General features: G+C 42.4%; 1 protein-coding gene across 13 annotated transcripts in view; it reads right to left on the reverse strand.

Moving 5' to 3' along the window:
* The window catches only part of BMPR1B (bone morphogenetic protein receptor type 1B), a 708,903-nt gene that overhangs the window by 545,419 nt on the left and 136,835 nt on the right, over positions 1-26,649 (reverse strand). Inside the window, exon 1 of one of the 13 annotated variants that reach the window (XM_073589862.1) lies at positions 4,433-4,451. The exons of the other annotated variants lie outside the window; for them this stretch is intronic. The gene's annotated coding sequence lies outside the window, so the exon portion shown is untranslated. Of the gene's footprint in view, positions 1-4,432; positions 4,452-26,649 lie in introns of those variants that run through there. 13 annotated transcript variants of the gene reach the window in all.

Genomic DNA, 26,649 nt, shown 5'->3' on the forward strand with positions numbered 1-26,649 from the left:
CAGCATGTCATTGCTACAAAGAAGTAAACACAGATGACCAAGGGTGGTTTTAGACTAGGGGAATTTAAAACTGTAATTATGGTAATTTTGTATTTTATAGGAACTTTTTTTTTTTTTTTTTTTTAGGGACAACCCCTTTAACTTTATTACTGAATTAATTAATTTGATTAAAGGGGTTATCTGAGATTTTTTAAATACAAACCTCCATAAAAGTGGAAAATGCAGCCATTCACTGGCCTTAGGGTACGTGCCCACGATCAGAAATTGCTGCAGGTTTGGCGCTGTGTATTTATGCAGCATCAAATTCGCAGCGGCCAGATGTTACAGCATAGTGGATGGGATTTCTAGAAATCCCATGTCCACTATCTGTATATGTGTGCCTGCGGATCACCCACAGAAACTGACATAAGGTGCCTCTTTCAGGACCGCAGCATGCCAATTACTCTTGCAGAGATGCTAGTCTCCGCAACAGAAAGGTAATCAATAAATTGTATTGAATGTGGTAAATCTTAATAGTTCAGTGAACACATGCAAATTTAGCTGCGTTCATTAGAAGGCAGCGTTTTAGACGCATCCAACAAACGCTAGGTGCAAAGTGCTGCTACTTCTGAATCGTGGGCACATGGCCTTGATGGTTTTGCTTGGCTGTGACTGTTGTGTTTATTGATTAGTTACAGTTGACATGTGCTTGGACAGTACTTCACCACTGCAGGCCTAGTAAAAAAAAAACAGACAAGTGGAACTCATTGAAGGTAGTTTTAGAGAAGTAAAGCTGCCGAGACCCAGATTCCAATGATGTACCAATTGCTGGTCTCCCTGCTGTCATTTTTCAACAATCACTGTTTTCTGTGCTGCAGATCCAGCAGTTCTTTGAATGCTCAGCTCCGTTAACCTCACTCACATCACTGATTGGTGGCTTTCTGTTTACACTGTACACTGTCAGAAAGCTGCTAATCAGTGGTGTGGGTGGGCTTACACAGAGCAGTTGACCAGGAGGCACAAGTCACCTAGTCCTGTAGTGATAATATACTGATAGAACACTGATTTTTTTGAAACAGCAACACACAGCCTAATAAGTGACACATCATTGGAATCAGGCTCTGAACCCCTACATCATGGTGCTCTCAGATTACATAGCAAAAACTTGCTGACAGATTTCCTTTAAAGGAGTTCTTAGAAAAATACTAATTTACCTTAAAAAAACGCACTATACAGCATGTTTATTATTTTAGATTTATAGGACTTATTTTAAGCTGGATACAGATATGAGATAATTCTTGTCCCAGCAGTTATGTCTCCTTAGCAAACTATAACCATAAACTGGTGGGGAAATGGAAGAGTGACTGTCAAATCATGTATCTTGTGAGGAATCGGAAAGGTCATCAATATGTTTTAACGGGACAACCCATTTAATGCAGAGAGCTGATGTCAATGACTCATTGAAGAAAGGAAAAGCGGTGATTGTTTTTTTACATACTGAAGAGCATCCATTCATGGATCTGAGGAGACATGATACCATGTAGGCCTCTCTTACCATGGGATCAAAAATCAGTAATGAGGTCAAAACATTCAAAGCCTGTAAGGTTCTATAAAACCAAACTTAAGAGAGGCATCCTTTTTATGATGACTATAAACAGGAAAAAGAAAAATCAGAGTATTATAGAACACCATGTCTTATTGTTGGAGAACCTCTTTAACGAGCGTTAGACTGAAAAGTGAAGGGAATCTGTCACATGATTCATGCTGCCCGAAACATGGGCTGCATGGATCAGAGACAGACTTCCTCATTACAAACGTATATATTTTAGTGTAAAATTCTGCGTCATTTCAGCCAGAGATTACTTCCACAACTAGTCACCTTGTCCCCAGCGCCGTTTCCAACTAAGATTTTTTATGAAATATCATGGCTTTTCAGCGTAAAACGTAAATGTTTCCAATGAGGACAGCATGAACCTTGCGACAGGTTGCTTATAACAATTTTAATTCTTAAAATAGGACATTAAGAATCTTTTTGTGTTCTTCACTCAAAGGCCGAATTCAGATGACCAAGTACAAGTATGGTCTGTCATGCACGGACTTACCGTGGTGCTCCTGACCCGAACTTGACAGCCTCATAGGCATTTATCATGTCAGGATAGTGGCCACCAGTCACTGTATCACAGTCCAATCTTTGACCATCAGATACGAATGTCTGAATTCAGCCTCGGCAATACATTAAAGGATCTCCTGTTGCCTGATAGGTCTTAAAATATATATGTTTATTCTTATTTTGGCCCCTGTTAATGCTCGTTTGCTCAATTACACTAATAGATGATGCCAGGTATGGACTGGGGTTGAAATTCAGCCCTGGCATTTGAAATCACACAGGCCCATGCTGTCTGCATCCAAAGCACCAGTTGGAATATATTACTAATGTTACCCTGAATGGAAGAAAGGAAGATGTACTACAAGACCAATATTTCTAATGACAGCCGTGGCCTGCTGGGGTAAGATACCGAGTGAGCAACTTTGCGCTCCATCACAACTCTTAACAGTATGGGGGTCTTTAGAACACCGATTCTGCTAACAATGTAGCAGACAAGGCAGCCCACAACCACACAGGCCCTTCTGGCATTTGCCAGAATTGCAAAATGGCCAGTCCGGCCCTCGATGATGCTTACAAACACAAGAATACTGAAAATTTCCAGACTGCCATATGAACATCGAATTCTAGCAAAATGGTAGAGATGGACATTTATAGCAGCACAACAATGTGCATTTAAATAAGTGGTCCCCATCACATGCAGGATGGCGCTGATGTCTGCTCATTTGTTCTCTCTTTACTGACCATGCACTCTCTGACCAACTCGTCACTTCTCATCAGAGCCAGAGAGAAGAATATTGCAAAGTGACAAGCTCTTATTGAGCAGCCACTGGAATTGACAACCTACGTATACTCAGTACAGTAGGGAAAGCCTAGTCCCTGAAATGGACGTCACTGATGACTCTTCATTTCAGGGTGGGGGCAGTAACTGCAGCTTTTGCCCCTTGATGATGACTCATTTGAGTATCCCAGCATGCATTGGAATTCTCAAGCAAAGCATCATTACAAAGGAAGTAGTGCAAAAAAATAAAGTTAGTAGTGTGAGAACAAGAGACTTTTTAATGATTAAATAATTAAAGTATATAAGAATAAAGATCAGATTATCAAATTAAATAGATAGACATTTAGAATTAAAATACATTTTACTTTCAGGCCACCACTTTAATGTACTAAACATAAAAGAATGAGAACAATAGATCAATCATCAGCAGCCAGTGGATAGCTTCCAGGTTGTCACTGGCATTGTTTACACTGTACAAATTGAAAAATAAGGAAGGAGAGCAACAAAAAAAAAAAAAACATCATGATGCAAGATATTACATAATTTATATTATTCAAAGGTGGTAACTTAAACATCAATGAAAATAAACAAATACAATGTAAAAATGGCAACAACAGAATGTTAGTTAGTTCATAAAACTACAAGATCACTTATGTAATTAAGTAAAAAAATACTTCCTGCCTCATGTATATGTTTTATGTAAAAAGTTCTCAAGATCTTCCCAGAAACGCACACCTGAAGGGACTGAATAGTGATAAAAAACAGGAAATTGAACTGAGTAATTGATGCTGACTTGTGCGCTCAGAATCTCTGCAGACTACAGTAGCATAGTCCTACTCTTGTTCTCTTCCAGAGGAACAAGGTGTAATGCCTGATACGGGGCCTCTGGATAGCTTGTTTGTACTCCAGTAATTGGATAATACATTGAAACGTTTGAGCACTGTGCCATGAACGCCACCGCCGCAATCACCCACATAGGCGAGAAGAAAGAACCTTTATGTACGGACACATTTTCCCAGTTATCAGTCATCAAAACATCCTAAACATCCACTTTTCTTAAAAATCTCAAATTTAGAGTCAGAATCTAAAAATCTAATTAATTTACACGCGATCCGTGTTCCCTACATGAATGAACTGCTATCCACTCTTGCTAAAATATCAATGTGCGAAACAAATCTGCTTCGAGAAAACAATAAATACAATAAATAAATAATACAATAATAAAACAATACGCTACAACAAACACTATATAGACATAGGTAGCGAGTGAGAATACAAGGTTTAGGAGTAAAAACAGCCCTGTGATATCAGAACGTGATCGTTATCTCGTCTCCTATCTAACGAGACAATTATCTGTATGGAGAACGCTGCCAGTCATACGTGTGTGATGGATAAATGCACCTTTTCTCCGGCTTACGGCTTTCTAGCACATTTCAGTTAGGTGTAATTAGCCGTGTGCCAACCTTTGGTATGTTCCATAATAAATCCCTTGACCACATTTTCTGCAGGGTTGGCAGAAATGGAAAGGCGCTATTCATTAAATCACAGAACACACCGCAGAAACTTACCACACTGCACGGCTTCCTTGCAAGATTCCAGCACGCTACAAATTTCAACAGCCATCTCTCTCTATGCTTGAAAAAGCCTCCCATATGACTGTGATTAAGTAGGATATGAGAATGCTCCAATCAGGGTTTCCCTTTCACTGAAACCTCCTCCCCCCAAGCATTACATGTGGTGTAGGGACAGGGTTATGCCTTTACTTAAACAGTAACCATCTGTTACTTGCAGGAAAGCTGTGTCTCCTCAGGTTTCCATGCTTCTTAGCACAATAACTTGGCTTTGGATCGAGTAGGTCCCCCCTTACAACACATACAAGAGTTACAAAAAGCTGCAGCGACTTCATCATTCAGGCCAGGGTGTAGGTCCACAGCAAATATTCAGCTTTTTTTTCCAGCTGCTACTCTAGATTCCAATAACTACAAACCACAGACGGAGCTCAAGATGGGTGGCTCTCGGAGAAAAAAAAGATTTCTTCAAATGTCAAAAAAAAAAAATATTATAGGACAAACACTGTCCGAAGTTGAATTAACTAGGCAATCATAAAATTGCCAGTTTACCTAATTAAGGAAAATACATAGAATTCACTAAGCTCACATTGGAGAAGTTATCCAGAAACAGTATTCCCCACAATTGTTATGTAAATGATATACATAATAGTGCCAGTAATTAAGGCTATGTGCACACGTAGTTTTGTGGATGTGCGAATTTTGGAGAGAAAACCGCAGGTAAATCCTTGTCCTGCGGTTTATCTGCGTTTTTACACCTCATAATGGATGAGGTGTAAAACTGCAGCGTTTCTGCACCAAACAATCCGCACCGTGTGCACATACCCTAAGAAACTCACGTTGTAGCTAGGGATGTATAGAGAAAATTACTTTTAGTAACTATAGTCATGATGATAAGTATTGGCACCCTTGAAATTATTGCTCAAAATGAAGACTTTCTCCCAGAAAATGATTGCAATTGCACACTTTTGTTATACACATGTTTAGTTCCTTTATGGTTATTGGAAGAACACAAAAAATACAGAGATAAAAGCGCAAACTGGACATAATTTCACAGAAGACCCCAAAAATGGGCAGGAAAAAAAATTGGTGGCACCTTTACAAACAACTTTGTTTCAAGCATGTGATGGGAGAAATACTTTATTTCCTGGAACAATTTCAAGGGTGCCAACACTTTTGGTCGTGACTGTATAAGAGCTTGTATTATTCGAAGTTAGAATCACTTGGACCAAAGGGTGAACGGAGCGGATAAACAATGAAAAAGTTCAATAAGAAAATTAACGGCACTAGAATTTAGACACAGGGACAGCATGGTGGCTCAGTGGTTAGCACTGGGATCTTGGGTTGAAATCCAAAGACATCTGCTTGGAGTTTGTATGGTACGTTCTGCATGTGTTTGCTTAGGTTTCCTCTGACTGTCAATTAGATATACTGTAGAATATGTCATACAGCACTGCAACACCGTACAGAGCTTGTCATCACTCTCTGTTCCCATTGGGACTCCAACAAACGGGACAAGTGGTACTTTTGAATGACACCATTCATTTTACAACATAGTATACTAGAAAACGGGATAAAATTACACGTCAGTTGAAATTGCAAAAAAAAGTGTAATTCCACAATAGCTTTTTTTATTTTATTTACCATGTTCACTACATGGTATTACTGACCTGGCGATACCATTCTACACAGATACCAAACATATAGAGGTTTTTTAAGTGAAAAAACACCAAAATTTGTAAGAAACATTTTTTTGCCTTTGTCACCATTTTCCAAGACACGTAAAAATTTCATTTTTCAGGATAAGGGGCTGTGTGAAGGCTGATTTTTTTTTTTAACCTTGAGCTGACATTTTTTTACTATTATGGGGTAGATACAATATTTAGATCACCTCCTATTGCATTTTATTGCAATGTTGTGAAGGCCAAAAAAAACACGGGTATTACATACCTGGTAATGTGTTTTTTCATGAGACATGACGGCACCACGAGAGAGGGGATCCGCCCAGCGAGGACAGGAAACCTTCAAGATAAAAGGGGTGGCTCCTCTCTCCGCATCAGTTGTTTTACAGAGCACGAGAGGAACTCCGCAGGTTAGTGTACACATAAATAATACAACTTTAACGCTGATAAATTTCCGACACCAAGGGAGTGTATAATACTAATAATGCACCCAACTAATGACGTGATCAAATAGGGAGGGAATATAAGGGTGCCGTCATGTCTCATGAAAAAACACATTACCAGGTATGTAATACCCGTGTTTTTCCATTCTACATGACGGCACCACGAGAGAGTTACAGAGATTTGTATTCTCTTTAGGGGGGGATCACTGCTTGTAACACTCTTCTCCCGAATGTGAGATCAGAGGTAGCAGATAGGTCTAATCTATAATGTCTGAAAAAGGTAGATGGAGAGGACCAAGTGGCCGCCTTACAGATCTGGTCGATGGAGGCGTCCGCTCTCTCCGCCCAGGACGTTGCCATGGCCCTCGTGGAATGGGCTTTTAGGCCCTCTGGAACAGCCCTACCTGCACTACTATATGCTAGTATGATGGCCTCTCTCACCCATCTAGCTATAGTTTGCTTAGAGGCTTTAAGGCCCTTCCTTGCCCCCTGATATGAAACAAACAGGGCCCTCTGTTTCCTCCAGGGTTTTGTCATCTCCAAATATTGTAGGATACATCTCCTAACATCTAAGCAATGTAGCCTCTCCTCCTTCTTGTTACCGGGGTTAGAACAAAAGGATGGCAAGACTATTTCTTGAGCTCTGTGGAATTTCGACACTACTTTAGGGAGGTATGCTGGGTCTAATCTTAAGACAACTCTATCGTCCATAATCTGAGTGTACGGCGGGTCTGCTGACAGTGCGTGTAAGTCCCCCACCCTACGTGCCGATGTAAGCGCTACTAATAAGGCTGGTTTTTAAAGTTAACACTTTATCTGATGTCACGTCTAGTGGTTCAAATGGACTTTCTGTTAGAGATGATAGGACTAAGTTTAGATCCCAGGGAGGAGGTTTAGGAGATGGGACAGAGTTGGCTCTAGTACAGGCCCGGATAAACCTGGCCACCCATCTATCATTTGCTAGGTCATAATTGAATAAATATACATAAACTTGGCACACACCAAAGGTTTCTGATGCAGAAAGGTGATTTTTAATTGAATAATGCTGCCAGTGCTGAAACGTGTACTTTGAGGGTGTTGACAGCTAAGCCCAAGTCTAAACCCCTTTGCAGAAACTCTAGCACTGCCCTCACAGGTACTTCCCCCTCCTGTATTGGGCCCGAGGTGGACAAAAATTTTCTCCATATTCTCCCGTATATTTTTGTAGTCACTGGCTTTCTGCTACTGATTAGGGTGGAAATTAACCTTTGTGAAAACCCTTTTTTCTCTAACAGCGACCTTTCAAATTCCAGGCTGTCAAATGCAACCTGGAGTTCGGAGGGTGATTGAAGGGACCCTGTGTTAGGAGGTCGTGGTCCTCTGGGAGTACCCACGGGTCCGTCACTGACATCACTCTTAGCCAGTAGAACCATGGTCTTTTTGGCCAAAAGGGAGCTATCATAATTACTCTGGCTCGGTCCTCCCTGATCTTCTTCAGGACTAATGGAATGAGGCATATCGGGGGGAAGGCATACAGGAGACCTGATGTCCATTTTATCCTGAAGGCGTCTACCGCCAGTGGCATGTCTGCTGGACTTAGAGAGCAGAACTTTTGAACCTTTCTGTTGGTTTTTGAGGCGAAGAGATCTATTATGGGTTTCCCCCACATAAGCATAATCCGTTGAAAAATGGACTCTTTTAGACACCATTCGCCTTGCTTTAACCGGTTCCTGCTCAGAAAGTCTGCCTTCAAGTTGTCCACACCTCGGATATGCAGGGCCGATAATGAGAGAAACTGACGTTCCGCTAGAGTCAGGATTCTTCCCGCTATCTTCATTAATGACCGAGAACGGGTGCCCCCCTGATGGTTCACATATGCTACTGCTGTCCGATTGTCTGATAGGACTTTCACGTGATGTCCTGTCAGGTGTATCAGTAAACCTTCCAACGCCCTTTCGATGGCTAACAGCTCCCACTCGTTTGAGGATAGATCTCTTTCGTCCTGAGCCCAAGGATCTTGAAGCCATAGGGTGTCTAGATGGGCTCCCCAGCCCCAAGGGCTGGCATCTGTCGTGATTACTCTGGAGGCTGTGTATGTCCAGGGTACTCCCCTTGGAGAGGACTCTATCTGTAACCACCACCTGAGTGACTGGAGTACAGGGTCCGGGATGGTGAGTTTTTGCTCTAACTGCCCCTGAAGCCTCAGATCGTTTTGTAACACGCACCACTGAAGTTCCCTTGTGTGAAACTGAGCCCATTTTATTGCTGGTATGCAGGAAGTTAGGGATCCCAACACTGACATGGCTTTCCTCAGAGTCATTACTGGCTTTCTTAATGTTGTCCTGATTAGGTTTTTGATTTTTCCTTCTTTTTCCTCTGGGAGGCGACATTCCTGCACCACTGAGTCTATTGTTAGGCCCAAAAAATTCTGGATCATTGTTGGTTCCAGTTTGGATTTTTTGAGGTTCAGTTGCCAACCCAGAGTCTGAAGTGTCTCCATCACTATCTTGACTTGTTCCTGACAGTGAGAGAAATCTCTCCCCACTATCAGGAAGTCGTCCAGATATGGTATTACCAGGGCATCTTTTTCCCTGAGATGTGCCGAGACCTCCGCAATTAATTTCGTGAAGACCCGGGGGGCTATTGCTACCCCAAAGGGCAGAGCCCTGTATTGGAAGTGATGCCACTGAGATTTTATCTGGACTGCCACCCTGAGATATTTGCGGTCTTGCTGCCGGATCGGGACATGATAGTAAGCGTCCTTGAGATCCAGGACCGCCATGTAACACCGAGGAAAGAGGAGTTTCACTGCAGATCTTATGGTTTCCATCTTGAATGATGGGACTATCAAATATCTGTTGAGGCTTTTCAGGTTTATAATGGTCCTCCAGGAATTGTCTGGTTTCTTTATTAGAAATAGGGGGGAGTAAAAGCCTTCCTTTTTTTCTTTTTCCGGAACTTCTTCCAGTACGAGTTTCTGTATGAGTGACAATACCTCCTCTTCCAGACTCTCTTGTCTTTCTTGAGAAGATTGCACTGGAGTCTGAATGAATTTTTGTGGTGGCCAATGGTGGAACTTTAATTCCAGACCTGACCCCACTATCTGTCGGATCCAGGTGCTGGATGAGATTCTCTCCCAGGCTGGGAGGAAGTGAGAGAGCCTTCCCCCCACCTGAGAAGGACCATCACTGGGAGGGCTTTTTGGCTTCCCTGGAGGGCTTACCGAAATAGAAGCCTCTCCCTCCTCTGTATCGCCTGTCAGAATTGTTTTTGTCTCGATCTCTGAATTGTTGCTTTCTGAATTTTCGGCCCCTCTGAAAGGAGCGCCGAAACGCCTGAAATGGTTGTTTTGGAAAATTTTTCTTTGTATCACCCGCTTTTTCCAATACGTCATCCAACGCTGGTCCGAACAAGAAATTTCCCTCGCATGGCAGAGAGCACAGTTTCATCTTTGCCTGAGTGTCCCCCGGCCAGCATTTTAGCCATACTGCGCGCCGTCCTACATTGGTTAAGGCTGCTGACTTTGCTGCTAGTCTGGCCGAGTCTGCAGAAGCCTCTGCGAGAAAGTCTGCCGCCGCTCTAAAAGCCGGTAATGCTTCCAGAATTGACTCTCTGGGCACTCCATGTTCTAGTTGATCCTCCAAGTTGTCTACCCATATCTTTAGAGACCTAGCCACACACGTAGCTGAGATAGCTGGTCTTAGTGCCCCAGCCGAGGTTTCCCAGGCTGTCTTAAGGCAACTGTCAGTCTTTCGGTCCAGCGGTTCTTTCAGAAACCCCAGATCCTCAAAGGGTAGGGAGGTTTTCCTGGCGACTTTTGATATCGCTACGTCGATTTTGGGAGCTCTATCCCAGGATGAGGATGCCTCTTCCTCAAAGGGATACCTCCTTTTCAGAGAATTAGATATCTGGGACTTTTTCTCTGGTTTTTCCCATTCGCGTTTTATGAGCTCTTCTATTTGCTCATTAATAGGGAAGGTCTTACGCTTTTTCTTTTGTAGTCCACTGAACATAAGTTCTTGGGCTGTCTTTTTTGCTCGCTCCTCTACCAGACCCATGGTAGATCTGATTGCTTTAATAAGTTCATCCGTAGATTCTACTGGGAACGTATCTTCCCCATCTGAGCTACTATCTGAATAGTGCGTTTTATCTGAGTCCTCCTCTGATCCTGTATAGTCTTCTTGAGAGACCCCTGAGGGGCTGGATCTATCCCTAGTTTTCCTATCTGCATCCGCAGTTTGCAATGCACTTACTGACTTACAAACCTCGGTTTGAATTAGGGACCTCAGACTATCCGAAAATGAGGGAGTCTCCTCCGCTATAGTTTTGTTAATACACTCCTGGCATAACTTTTTATTCCAGGCTGTTCCTACGGGACTTTTGCATAAAGCACATTCTTTATTCTTAGATTTTCCCCTACTTTTCCTAGGGACTTCCTATACTCCACCCCGCCAGTGTATGTAAGAGAGGGAGGAGAAGGAAGAGAGGAGACAAGAGAAAGAGAACAGACATTAGAGTACTGGACTTTCTCGTAGTTCACTCACCACTCGGACGCTTTCATAAAACGGGTACTGGATCTGGAGGCTGACTGGTCTTCTCACTGTCTCCCAAGGAGACTAGGGACCCCTCCTTCTTGCGTTGACGATCCGCCCGTGCGCTGCCCGAGCGGCTTCCACTGCTGCTGCGGCGTGTCTGGCTCTTTTCGTGTGAGCGTGACCGCCTTGCTTCCTGGCGTGGTTGTATATGCTCTGGTGAGGGGCTCTCCATCCTGCCGTATATGTCTGCTGCTATCTTGTGCTGAGAGCAGTCACACCCTACCATATAATGGTGTAGTGACGCCTGCCGCTACTGGTTTAAATAGCAGCCCCCAGCTTCCAGGTGCTTAGCAGGAGCCACTTAATGAGAGCAGTCACCTTCCGCCTAAGAGGGAAGGTTATTCCCCCTTTTTTTTTTTTTTTTCTAATTGGACCGCCTGGTCCCCGCGCCCTGCTTGCGCCCTGTGTGCGCGCGCGCCCCCAGTAACTGCGCACACCCTCCTGTGTCTCTGCTGAGCGCGCCAGTACTACTTCCGGGTCGCCGCTTACCCCTTCCGGTTTAGCGTCGGCTTCCTCCCAGCAAGGCCCCGCCATGCGTGCTCCCATGCGCGCATCCTTGCCGCCCCGGTGTGCTCAGCGGCGCGATCCCGGGTTGCCCGGTGAGCGCCTGGGCCCTATACCGGCCATCTGCTCCCTCTTACCTGAGGAGAAGAGGATGGGCGACCACTATACCACCAACGCATCCACCAGGTAAACCTTCCCCTGAATCTTGCAGGGACTGGCGTCGGGTCTCAACAGGGTGGGTACACCAACGTGGCACCCCCGAGGAGCAATATCTTCGCCCAGACACCGATGTGTCGCATGGGCTGCATGGCCACCGTACGTCGACAGGGAGGGAACACGAAAAGTGGCCTCCGTGGACGTTTTACGGGGTATCTTTACCTCTTGGAGGGTACACCACCTGTGGCCTCCAGGGTATCCAGCTTCACCCGGGCATCTGCCCCATGGGCTGTGGCCATGCACTCGCTCAGGGGGGACATAGGAATATATGACCCCCGAGGCGACTACCGGTACCTGGTATCAGGTGTAGCAGACCGGCGCCTGCTATTTGATCACCCGATCCAGGCCCAGGCATCCTCTTCTTTCTTCCATCAAGAGGTTTTCATCTTGAGGGTTTCCCATCGAGGACAGGAAACCAACTGATGCGGAGAGAGGAGCCGCCCCTTTTATCTTGAAGGTTTCCTGTCCTCGCTGGGCGGATCCCCTCTCTCGTGGTGCCGTCATGTAGAATGGAAAAAAAAAAATAATTCTGGCATTCTGATTTTTTTTACCAATCAGATTTATTTTATATTTTTACATTTGCAACAATACCAAATTATGTGTATTTTATGTATTTTTTAATGGGGAAAAAGGGGGATGATTTGATCTTTTGCTTTAAATTCTTTTTCATATTTTTAAAAACTTTTGTATTTCAATTTTTATTGGATTTAATAGACCTCTTAGGGAATTTGAAGATGTGATCATCTAACCGCTTGTGCTACACACATAGCAAGACATTGTAGCTAAAGCGACAATTTCCTATGAACGCCAGCCACGGGCTGGTATTCACTGGAATATAGAAATGACATACAGAAGACCCCCGGCTTTCATGATAAACCATGGGTGCCGCATGATCAAGTCACGGGCGTGTTGATGTGAGCGTGGAATGACATGTCACCCTGCTGGTGCCACTGTCAGAGATTGACAGTGGGATTTAACAGGTTAACAGCCGCATGCACAGCTCCACTCCACCCACGGCTGTTAGAGATACATGATGGCTGATTAAATCAGCCATCATGTGAGAGGAAAGATCTGTTATCAGCTTTCGAGTCTCCAACAAAGACAGGGGAACATAACATATGACGTAAGTTTAGGCTACATGTCGTAAAGGGGTTAAAGAGGGTTTTTCAGGACTATTCAAATTTGACAAAGCATGTTATAAATTAAAGAATTAGGTGTTATTTACCGCTCAACTCTTTTCACCAGTGAAGTTTCTCTGATGACCTTCACTGGACTGAAAGTGATGGCATCTCGATAATCAGTCAGATGACCAAGACGCCACTGATTAACTGCTCTGTCAGGTAAGTGGTGGACAATACATCATCCCACCGGAAAGACTAAAGATGAAAACCTTGTCAACTCATCAAAGATGATGGAAGTGATGTTAAGTGAAGTGTGGACAAATAGCATGTTGCTCAGCACCCTACACTACGCAAAGTTAGAACAGGTTGAGGGCACATTACTAGACACCAAACATCTCAATGGGCAATTTTTAGGGAAATGTTCTTTTTAAAATTTGAGTTTACATGGTAAAATATTATGACTATGACCCTTATTCTGAATTGTACAGAAAGGAAATTGTAAGCAATGTACGCCTCGTTGCTAAAGCCCAATTAAAGTTATTTTCTCATTTCAAAAAAAGTTTTCTTACAAGTTTTGTCTTTTTTTTTACTATTAAGGAAAATTATAAAGAACCTGCGCTGAGTCTTGATGGCTGCTCCTTGGATCTGTGGATGTTTGTAGCACTGCTGTCATGTCGACAGCCCAGCAGACAAGCCACTCAATGGAGATGTCACAAGCCACTCAAAGCTGCTGAGCTCACTGATTGGCTGCCCTGAGAGTGTGTCAGCCAATCAGTGAGCTCATTGTCTTTTTTTGGTCTCCAGCGCTAACTTTCAGAGCCAGTGAGATTCAACACTGGACCCCAACAAGGTGAGTAAAGGACAGTTTGTTTATTTTCCTACTAAGTCTTTGCTATTATTCTGTGTGGCAAACTGTAAAGTACTTTTTTTTAATGAGAAGTAATGAAAATTCTCATACTTGGCAAACTGTGATGTCACCATTAGGTTTACTGTGAAACTGATGACCTCATACACACAGTATACCTTTTGTGAAACTAAAACTTGTGTGGCTGCATTAAAAGTCCATTTTATATACATGGTGGTTACTTAAAAGTCAAGAGCAAACTAATAGAAAGCGTAGTGTTAGCTACTGCATTAGGAATAAAACTGCAGGTGTTTTATAAGAAAACCTTTACTGCAATTTTTTACACAACTAGATAAAAGTTTTAGCTTTATATTGCACCCACCTCAAAAAAAACAAAATGAAGAAAAGCGTGTTCTTAGCACTGAAGCATTTTATAGCGGCGGTAATGTTGATATCTGTAATTTTCTCACAGGTGTGGGGTTACATTGATTTATGGGGTTACCAGTCAGATTTCTGAGACTCTTTTCACAGCTCTTATTTCGGACATGCAAAGAGGTTTATGGTTCTACCCGAAGCATGAATGTAAATAGGCGCAGCAGCGACATGTAGTAACTATTTAATGGTTGCTTGGTAAAGTAATACGTGTACAGCACAGATTTTCGTTTTTAAAAATGACTACAATGCACTATACAAAATGTGTGTTTTCCCATTTGACATTTTTAGTTTGACAATGTAAGAACACGTCTGGATACAATTGGAAAGAGAAGAAGTATCAAGAGGAAGAATGTATTTATTTCCTTGTATGAATGATATTGATGACCGTGGATTACGAAGGTTTTGTACAGATTGCTCCGCTAGGAGCCACAGAAATCAGCGTGAAGGCCTGCCACCAAATTATGCTACAACTATCCTTGCATATGGCTACATACTTAGAGGTCAGAGATTAAAACTTGCCCTTACAGCCACTTTTCGGGTTAGCTATTGTCTTAATCTACATTCTGATTGCAATGTGTGGTACGTACTATATTTTGAATGAAAAGGAATATGCAATCAGAAAATGGCCTACTGTTTATTTAGAACCCGTCAGCATGATTTTACATACGGAATTAGTTGTATGGCTGTAAGTCTAATATCCCAATCATGAGAAATCGAGAATAGAAGCCATGCGCAAATCAAGCTTGAAATAAGTTGCACTTGGAAGAAGCTCGATTTTTCATGACTGGTATTATTGAATCTCTAAAGTTCAATTTTTAATCAGGGACAAGAGTCTATAGAGCCATATCTCCACAATATGTAATAACATGCTGATAGGTTCCCTTTGAATCAATTTCTTATGATAAACATGTTTTCATATAATTTTTTTATCCATTCTCCTCATTACTGTCTGTATTTAAAAAAATAGAAATCTTAAAATCTTGCTGTTTTCACTCTAATCATTGAGCTTCTGATAAACTGATGTTTCAAATTCAGTAGAGCGGACACCGACAGAATTACAAAGAAAACAAACACCTATTCTGTGTGTACAGTTAGGGCCGAAAGTGGAAACGGACACAAATGTTTAGTTGTCATAAAGTTTGCTGTGTCACTCGTTTAAATTCTTATAGTCATATGTTTCTATGGTTATTGAAGTACATAAGCATTTCATACGTTTTTAAGCTGCTTTTACACTTGCCGCTTTTCTTGCGGCCTGTTATTGTGGTCCGTTTTTGCGGGCCGTATCGCTGCATTTTTTGTGGTCTGCCGCAATAACAGACATCAAAAAAGTTCACGGATCGCCATTTTTCATTTTACCAATATGGTGGAAATAGTATCGGGGAAAAAAACGGCGTTCCACAAAACTGGAAGTGACTGTGCGCCGCAAAAACAAACTTCCATTTGTTTTTTGCGGCCCCATTGGTTACAATGGGGGCTGTGTCCATACACCGTATAAAAGATCAAGCAAGCTCGATCTTTTATCACGGCAGCAAAAATGGCCCTCACGGCCGTATGGCACACGGTGCACCATGGAATTTTTGCGGGCCCCATAGAAATCTATTGGGGCTGCAAAATGGGCCCGCAAAGACATGGTAAGTGTAAAACCAGCCTTAAACTTGTATTGATAAATGCATGACGTTTATGCAAAGAATATTTACAGTGTTGACCCTTATATTCAAGACTTTAGTAATCGGCCATGGTCTTCTGAATATCAGCTTCCGGGCCAAATCCTCACTAATAGCAACCTATCCTTGCCTAATCATTGCTTGGAGTTTACCAAAATTCTTGTGTTTTTGTTACCTGATTATTTTACAGTTGACCACAGATTTTCAATGGGATTTAGATATAGGAAATTTTACAGACATTGACACTAAAATTCAATGTATCACTCCTAGAACCACTAAATTATCACGTTTGCCTAATGACATGATGCTCCATCCTGCTGGAAAAAGGATTGTTCATCACCAAATAGCACCTTCATCATTGTGAGAAGTTGCTCTTGGAGGATGTTTGATCGCCTAGTCTTTATTTAGTGTTCTTAGGCAAAATAGTGTGTGAGCCAAATTCCACTTCCTAGATAGACCTCCATTACAGCCTCAATTGCCATCTTGCTCTGATCTGATAGTCTTTGAGTGTTGTGGTGTTACATCAATACAACACTTGTAGGTAGACAACTGGCTTATAGGCCCATGTCGTGCATGTACCGTCGGATGGCCTGTGTGGACGCTGTCTTAGGCCTGTTTCACACTTCCGTTTTTTCAAATCCGTCAAAATCCGTTGGTTTCTGTAAAAAAACGGATCCGCCATTTTTTTCAGGATCCGTTTTTTTTGTCCCATAGACTTCCATTAGCGGTTACCGCGGATCCGTCAAAAAAACGGATCCGTTTTTAAAAAACCGGATCCGTTTGCATCAGTTTCCGTCAAAAAAACGGAAACGGATCCGTTTGGCGGACACAAAAACGGAAGTGTGAAACAGGCCTTAGGCTTGGTATGTGATATCTAACTTCACTTGCAGTACAGGATAGATCACTATGCACCATTCTGTGAATCTGATGAGAGCATGTGGGCAACGCCATAAAGAGCCCTTCACAAGGAAAACTCAGACCAATATGGTGAAGGTTGGAATTATGTATGGTAATCAGGTGATTTCTGGTTGCAAGTTGCTCAGGTTACTGCAAGCCACTTGTGTGGCCTAAAATGTGTTGCCAAGGCTGCAGCGTCTCTGGACTTTTCTCACAGTTTGCACACTACGCATGTAATTTTTTCCCAATTTTCCAGTCCATTGTAAGGTAAAATTTATGGCAGCATTCAAAACTATAACTAGCCCTACACAAAAAAAAAACAAGCCACCATATGGGTGCTTTTTATAGAATGTACAGTAATATCAATGTAAGAATTTTTGATCCTATATCATGTAGACTAATTTTTGTAGCTTTCAGCTCTGGCTGATTTATACACACAAGTCATTTTTGATTTTCCACGTAAAGTCCAGGTTACCAAAAGTCAAACAGAGTCTTACAAAGTAGTCACAGCGTAGGCAGATTATTGTCTACTTTGGATGGACTAGAGTGCGGTTTTGGATGAATCACTAATTTTCTTTTCTAATTTTCATACACATTTTTAACAGCCTTGTAATGGATTCTATAAGTATTTTCTTGTGTGGTTTACCATGTTTTGCCATGTTTTTAATACCTCTTTTTTTATTAGATTTTGGTACATGCTGACTCCACAGGAACAAGCCCAAATGCAGCTGTACAGACATCAGGGCCTTATTCAACATGTCAATGCTTTAGTCTGTACATTTCTCTGTAACAATACATTGAGCGATATTAACCCCTTTACCACCAAGGGTGGTTTGCATGTTCATGACCAGGCCAATTTTTACAATTCTGACCACTGTCCATGTATGAGGTAATAACTCTGGAATGCTTCAATGGATCCAGGTGATTCTGACAGTTTTCTCATGACATATTGTACTTCATGTTAGTGGTAAAATTTGATTGATATAACTTGTGTTTATATGTGAAAAAAATGGAAATTTGGCAAAAAATTTAGCAATTTTCCAACTTTGATTTTTTATGCCCTTAAATCACAGAGATATGGCACACAAAACACTTAATAAATAACATTTCCCACATGTTTACTTTACATCAAAACAATTTGGAAACGAAAACATTTTTCTCTAAGGAAGTTATAAGGGTTAAAAGTTGACCAGCGATTTCTCATTTTTACAACACCATTTTATTTTTAGGGACCACATCAAATTTGAAGTCACTTTGAGGGGTCTATATGATAGAAAATACCCAAAAGTGACACCATTCTAAAAACTGTACCCCACAAGGTGCTCAAAACCACATTTAAGAAGTTTATAAACCCGTCAGGTGCTTCACAGGAATTTTTTGAATGTTTAAAAAAAATGAACATTTAACATTTTTTTTTTACAAAAAAATTACTTCAGGTCCAATTTTTTTTGATTTTACCAAGGGTAACAGGAGAAATTGAACTGCAAAAGTTATTGTGCAATTTGTTCTGAGTATGCTGATACCTGATATGTGGGGGGGAACCACTGTTTTGGCGCATGGCAGAGCTCAGAAGGGAAGGAGCGCTGTTTGACTTTTTCAACGCAAAATTGGCTGGAATGCAGATCGGACGTTATGTCATGTTTGGAGAGCCCCTGATGTGCCTAAACAGTGGAAAACCCCCACAAATGACAACAATTTGGAAACTAGACACCCTAAGGAACTTATCTAGATGTGATGTGAGAACTTTGAACCCCCAAGGGCTTCACAGGAGTTTATAAACGCCCGGGGGTGAAACTAAAAAAGTAATATTCTTTCCACAAACATGATTGTTTAATGCCCAATTTTTATTTTCCCAATTTGGGTGCATGGTAGAGCAGAGTTTGGAAGGGAAGCAGCGCCATTTGACTATTTTGGCTGGAATTGAGATTGGACACCATGTCACGTTTGGAGAGCCCCTGATGTGCATAAACTGTGGAAACCCCCCACAAATGACACCATTTTGGAAATTAGACCCCCCAAAGAACTTATCTAGATATGTGGTGAGAACTTTGAAGCCCAAAGGGCTTCACAAAAGTTTATAACGTACAGTCATACAATTAAAAAAATCATATTTTTTCCACAAAAACGATCTTTTCACCCCCAATTTTTATTTTCCCAAGGGTAACAGGACACCAAAAGTTATTATGCAATTTGTCCTGAGTATGCTGATACCACATATGTGGTGGTAAACGACTATTTGGGCGCATTGCAGAGCTCGGAAGGGAAGCAGCGCCATTTGACTTTTTTGGCTGGAATTGAGATCGGACACCATGTCGCGTTTGGAAAGCCCCTGATGTGCCAAAACAGTGGAAACCCCCCCACAAATAACACCATTTTGCAAACTAGAACCCCCAAGGAACTTATCTAGATGTGTGGTGAGCACTTTGAACCCCATGGGCTTCACAGGAGTTTATAACGCCAGGGCATGAAAATAAAGAAAAAACTTTTTTTCCCACAAACATGATCTTTTAATCCCCAATTTTTTTACTTTCCCAAGGGTAACAGGAGAAATTGGACCCCAAAAGTTGATGTCCAATTTGTCCCGAGTAGGCTGATACGCCATATGTGGGTGTAAACCACTGTTTTGGCACATGGTAGAGCTTGGAAGGGAAGGAGCACCATTTGACTTTTTCAAAGCAGAATTGGCTGGAATTGAGATCAGACGCCATGTTGCATTTGGAGAGCACCGGATGTGCCTAAACAGTGGAAACCCCCCAATTCTAACTCCAACCTAACCCCAACACACCCCTAACCCTAATCTCAGCCCTAATCCTAGCCCTAACGGAAAAATGGAAATAAATACATTTTTTTTAATTTTAGTATTTTTACCTAACTAAGGGGGTGATAAAGGGGGGTTTGATTTACTATTTTTAGTGGGTTTTTATGTTTGGCATCTGTCGTATGCCAAAAGGCGCTTTTTATTGTAAAAATAGTTTTTGCATCACCACATTTTGAGAGCTATAATTTTTCCATATCTTGATCCACCAAATCATGTGAGGTCTTATTTTTTGCGGGACGAGTTGACGTTTTTATTGGTATCATTTTCGGGTATGTGACATTTTTTGATCACTTTTTATTTCGATTTCTGGGAAGCAGAATGAACAAAAACCAGCATTTCATGACTTTCTTTTTTTTCTACTTTATTTTATTGTCTCGGGGGGGTGGACATTACTGTAATGTGTCAGATCGCTCATCTGACAGTTTGGACAGCACTCTGTCAGATCAGCGATCTGACAGGCGCTGCACAGGCTTCCTCCATGCCTGCTCTCAGCAGGCACTGAGGAAGCCACCTCCCTGCAGGCCCCCGAAGGCCCCCATGGCCATCTTGGATCCAGGGAAGGAGGCCCTCAGAGCAGCGCAGCACATCGCGCTGCTTTGGTGGTCTCAGGGAAGCACAGTGGGAGCCCCCTCCCTGACAATGCTTCCCTAATCCCCCGGTACACTGCGATCATGTTTGATTGCAATGTGCCAGGGGTTAATGTCCCGGGAGAGCCGCTGATCGCTTAGACGTACTATCCTGTTCCCAGTCATACAGGCCCGGTTACCGTGGACGGGATAGTACGTCTGATGTCAGGAGGGGGTTAATTTATATGTGAAGTATTCCAAATATAGAGACACAGGGTTGCTAATTTGATTTTTTACCTTTTCTGGACAGCTTATCAAAAAATCATAGACAGCTAATATTTTTTATGGACATACTGGAAAACCATAATATGCATTTAAGATTCTAAGCTACAGTGGGTATAGAAAGTATTCAGACCCCTTTAAATTTTTCCACTCTGTTTCATTGCAGCCATATGGTAAATTCAAACAAGTTCATTTTTTTCTCATTAATGTACACTGCACACCATCTTGAGTGAAAAAAACAAATGTAGAAAGTTTTGCAAATTTATTAAAAAAGAAAAACTGAAATATCACATGGTCATAAGTATTCAGACCCTTTGCTCAGTACGGAGTAAAAGCACCCTTTTGAGCTAGTACAGCCATGAGTCTTCTGGGAATGATGCAACAAGTTTTTCACACCAGGATGTGAGGATCCTCTGACATTCTTCCTTGCAGATCCTCTCCAGTTCTGCCAGGTTGAATGGTGGACAGCCATTTTCAGGTCTCTCCAGAGATGCTCAATTGGGTTTAGGTCAGGGCTCTGGCTGGGCCAGTCAAGAATGGTCACAGAGTTGTTCTGAAGCCACTCCTTTGTTATTTTAGCTGTGTGCTTAGTGTCATTGTATAGTTGGAAGGTGTACCCTTGGCCAAGTCAGAGGTCCAGAGCACTCTGGAAGAGGTTTTCATCTAGGATATCTCTGTATTTGGCCGCATTTATGTTTACTTCAATTGCAACCAGTCATCCTGTCCCTGCAGCTGAGAAACACCCCCATAGCATGATGCTGCCACCACGTTTCACTGTTGGAATTATATTGGGCAGGTGATGAGCAGTGCCTGGTTTTCTCCAAACATACCCCTTAGAATTATCACCAAAAAGTTCTATCTTCATCTCATCAGACCAGAGAATCTTATTTCTCATAGTCTGGGAGTCCTTCATGTGTTTTTTTAGCAAACTATGCAGGCTTTCATATGTCTTGCACTAAGGAGAGGCTTCCGTCGGGCCACTCTGCCATAAAGTCCTGACTGGTGGAGGGCTGCAGTGACAGTTTACTTTGTGAAACTTTCGCCCATCTCCCTACTGCATCTGTAGAGCTCAGCCACAGTGATCTTAGGGTTTTTCTTTACCTCTCTCACCAAGGCTCTTCTCCTATAATTGCTCAGTTTGGCTGTACGGCCAGGTCTAGTAAGACTTCTGGTGGTCCCAAACTTTTTCCATTTAAGGATTATGGAGGCCACTGTGCTCTTAGGAACCTTGAGTACTGCAGAAATTCTTTTGAACCTTGGCCAGATGTGTGCATTTCCACAATTCTGTCTCTGAGCTCCTTGGTCAGTTCCTTTGACCTCATGATGCTCACTTGGTCAGGTGTGTACAGTGAGCTGTGAGGTCTTACAGACAGGTGTGTGTCTTTAAAAATGAAGTCCTATCAGTTTAATTAAACACAGCTGGACTCCAATAAAGAACCATCTGAAGGAAGATCACAAGGAAATGGACAGCATGTGACTTAAATATAAGTGCCTGGGCAAAGGGTCTGAATACTTATGACCATGTGATATTTCAGTTTTTCTTTTTTAATAAATCAGCAAAAATTTCTACATTTCTGGGGGTTTTTTCAGTCAAGATGGGGTGCAGAGTGTGATGTGATGTGATGTGACCATTCTTGTATGCATGGATATCTATAGCGCAAACCCCATTTTAGTTTGTATATTGTGTATATTGTTATTCATCTATTTTTTCCAGTACATATTCCGTGTAGGAGGTCTATGGCCATTGATATAGCACTTGGAATTAATTTGTCTTTAAATAGAACCGTTCACCTGTTTTGGCCACTATGACATTCAGCCACTGCCTTTCAGGGCTCATCTACAGCATTCTATAATGCTGTAGATAAGCCCCCGATAATACCTGCAAGATAAGAAAAATAAGTTTTTTTTACTCACCCAGGGGTAAGGGGCGCGGTCTGGTCTGATGGGTGTCGCAGGTCCTGGTCCGGTGCCTCCCATCTTCTTGCGACGCCATCCTCCTGCTTGCATCATCGCTCCCCGGCATCGTGCTGTTAAGGGAAGAGCAAAGTACTGCAGTGCGCAGGCATCGGGAAAGGTCAGAGAGGCCCAGCGCCTGCACACTGCAGCACTTTGCTCTACCCTCAACAGGGCAGAGAAGTACGCCTGCGCAGAAGCGCAATGCCAGAGAGCGTTGAAGCAAGCAGGAGGGCGTCGTCGCAAGAAGATGGGAGGTGCCGGACCCGGACCTACGACACCCATCGGACCGGGCAGAATCAGACCACCCCCCATGTGTGAGTTTCAAAAAAATTTTTTTTTTTTTATCTTTCAGGTGGAATCAGGGGCTTATTTACAGCATTATACAATGCAGTAGATAAGCCCTGAAAGGCGGTGGCCGCATCTTAGAGTGGCCAAAAGAGGTGACAGGTTCCCTTTATTTATCCTTTAACGTATCCATTCAATGTTGATTGCATTTGAAAAAATTTATCTGGCAATTTTGGGAATTGTAGACAAATTAGTTATCTTTAAAGATTTTCAATTATGGTTTCCTCAAAATCATTATGGCTATGGTTAGGAAACGCTCTTGCAAAATGTGTAATTGTCAAATGCTACTGCCCATATAAAATTAAACAAGTCATAATTTGCCTAAATAAATATAAAACTAAACAAATAACTAGAAATTACTATTAAGAAATGTCAGTCTGGCATGTTAGGGTAGATTGCCTCTAGTCAAAAATAACTTGCAAGGTTTAATGAAGAGCAATCTAACACATGTTCCCATGAAATGTCTCACCACTTTTCATAGCCCAGTCTCCTTCAAGCAATATCATTATTTTTTTCTGAAAATTAGAAATGTTATTTACCAATTTCTAGTGCCAGCAGGCAGGTCACAATACATGAGATCACTTTGTTTAGAGGTCTATTGAGTACAGCTGGCTCTTGCTTTCGTCTTCTAAAGATCTTGAGTTTTGTGAGAAATATCTATAGACAAATCCTGTTTTTGAGTCTTTGTTGTTGGTCTCTCAAGACGTAGAAAAGTACTAAATTAGTGCAATCTGGAGTGGCTGTCTGATGTTCCACAGCTGTTTGATATGAGATTTTCTAAACATTTTTAAACTTGAAGGTGACCTTACAGCCTTAACTCTCTTACGTGCGCTAAGACCATAGACATGTCTACAATGGTATTTATTTCTTCCACCACAGAGGTCTGTGAGTCATTATCAGAAATATCTTTATTATTTTGCCAGTAAGATCTGACTGATGACCACAGATCTGTGTTTTCAATAAAATATCTATTGTTTTGGTGATGAAAGAGAATGCCAAATAAACATTTTGACAATGCTTTTTATATATACTTCATTATTTCTCACTATTTATTACAGCACAATAAAGATGGTTAAGTTAAGAAAAGATGCACCCTTTTATGCATCTTTTATATTTTTTCACTTTTGCCTTACTACATAACTGCAATGAGATTTTCCAACATCAAAAGCACTTGACATTTCCCTGTCATGGCCCAAACTGTATCACTTAGGGTATGACCAGTCCACAGTACACCAGTTAGATAACTACAAATAGTGAGCAGGTCAACTCTTGTTGGACTCACTTCTATTAAAAACAGCAAATGCCTAATGCAAAGCTGTAAATTGTGAAAAGTATTGTGAAAGGGTACTATCAGGATGTACACTGTGTTCCAAATTATTATGCAAATGATATTTTTCTCTGATTTTCCTAAATAGTCGGTACAAATGACAGTCAGTCTAATAAAAGTCATCACCGGTTAGAGTATACATCAAATTTTATTGAAGAAACCTCCCAATAATAACAGTATAAACTCCAAAATGAATAAAAACTCAAATTGCACTGTTCCAAATTATTAGGCACAGTAGAATTTCTAAACATTTAATATGTTTTAAAGAACTGAAAATGCTCATTTGTGGAATTTGCAGCATTAGGAGGTCACATTCACTGAACAAAAAGGATATTTTGGAGTTAAATAGCTTAGCCCTGTTTCACACTTCCGTTTTTTCAAATCCGTCAAAATCCGTTGGTTTCCGTAAAAAACGGATCCGCCATTTTTTTGCAGGATCCGTTTTTTTTGTCCCATAGACTTCCATTAGTGGTTACCGCGGATCCGTCAAAAAAACGGATCCGTTTTTTAAAAACGGTTCCGTTTGCATCAGTTTCCGTCAAAAAAACGGAAACGGATCCGTTTGGCGGACACAAAAACGGAAGTGTGAAACAGGCCATAGGAACCCTTCTTTGATATCACCTTCACAATTCTTGCATCCATTGAATTTGCTTGATGATACGCCAAAGGTTCTCTATAGGGTTGAGGTCAGGGGAAGATGGTGGCCACACCATGAGTTTATCTCCTTTTATGCCCATAGCAATCAATGACTCAGAGGTACTCTTTGCAGCATGAGATGGTGCATTGTCATGCATGAAGATGATTTTGCTCCTGAAGGCACGTTTCTGCTTTTTATACCATGAAAGACAGCTGTCAGTCAGAAACTCTATATACTTTGCAGAGGTCATTTTCACACCTTCAGGAACCTTAATGGGCCCTACCAGCTGTTTCCCCATGATCCCGGCCCAAAACATGACTCCTCCACCTCCTTGCTGACGTCGCAGCCTTGTTGGGACGTAGTGGCCATCCACTACTCCATCCATCTGGACCATCCAGGGTTGCTCGACACTCATCAGTAAACAAGACTGTTTGAAAATTAGTCTTCATGTATGTCTGGGCCCACTGCAACCATTTCTGCTTGTGAACACTGTTTAGGGGTGGCCGAATAGTAGATTTATGCACCACAGCAAGCCTTTGAAGGATCCTACACTTTGAGGTTCGAGGGACTCCAGAGGCACCAGCAGCTTGAAATATCTGTTTGCTGGTTTGTAATGGCTTTTTAGCAGCCACTCTCTTAAGCTAGTTTCACACTAGCGTCTATGAGCGCAGCGACGGCCTGCGCACGGCCGCCGCTAAGCCCCGCCCCCTGCCGAGCCTCCGCCGGTAGCTCCGCCCACCGGCGCATGACGCTGCATGCGCCCTGCGTCCCCTATCTTTATCACAGGGGGCGCAGGCCGTGCGCAGTATGCGTTTGGTGGCGCATGCGCCTTTTTGACGGTGCGCCGACGCAACCAAACTGCAGCAGGTTGCGTTTGGCGCAGGTCGGCGCACCGTCAAAAGGACGCATGCGCCACCAAACGCATACTGCGCACGGCCTGCACCCCCAGTGATAAAGATAGGGGATGCAGGGCGCATGCAGCATCATGCGCCGGTGGGCGGAGCTACTGGCGGAGGCGCGGCAGGGGGCGGGGCCTAGCGGCAGCCGTGTGCAGGCCGTCGCTGCGCTCATAAACGCTAGTGTGAAACTAGCCTTAATCCAATGAACTTGCCTGGCAGAAACCTTCCTCATTCTGCCTTTATCAGCACAAACATGTCTGTGCTCAGAATCAACCACAAATCTCTTAACAGTACAATGATCACGTTTAAGTTTTTGGGAAATATCTAATATTTTCATCTCTTGACCAAGGCATTGCACTATTTGATGCTTTTCAGCAGCAGAGAGATCCTTTTTATTTCCTAAATTCCTTGAAACCTGTGCCCTGCTTAATAATGTGGAACATCATTCTTAAGTAGCTTTCCTTTAATTGAGCTCACCTGGTAAACTAATTATCACAGGCATTGGAGATTGATTTTAGTGATCCAAAGAGCCCTGATACACAATACCATCTATGAGTTTATTTTATAAACAAAAAATTACATCTTTGACACTTAAATCCAATTTGCATAATAATTTGGAACACAGTGTATACTGTTATATCAGGACTGACCACACCGGGACCAGGGATGCAGGTTCAGGACACTGGCCACACTGGGAACATGGGACCTCACAACTCACTAGTAGTACACCCTACTCAATAATGACTTTACATGTTGCTTGGCCACTCCCTAGGGGAGAGGCAGCACTTTATACAAGATGCCTCCCAGCTACTGACAGGGATCCATCTTGCAGGTGGACTACATTATACTAAATGCCTCTCAGCAACAAGCTGACGGCATTTAGTATATGCGGGATACACCTTTAAGAACAGGGTAGTGCGCGCATGCGCATACTAGACACGCCGTCGAGAACTGCGGCACACACACCAAGAAGGAGGGACTCGCCAGGAGACCACGCTGCAGGGCGG

This window comes from Dendrobates tinctorius, unplaced genomic scaffold (genome assembly GCF_039654945.1).
Source record: "Dendrobates tinctorius isolate UK_male_01 unplaced genomic scaffold, ASM3965494v1 ptg000011l, whole genome shotgun sequence".
NCBI classification, from domain to species: domain Eukaryota; kingdom Metazoa; phylum Chordata; class Amphibia; order Anura; family Dendrobatidae; genus Dendrobates; species Dendrobates tinctorius.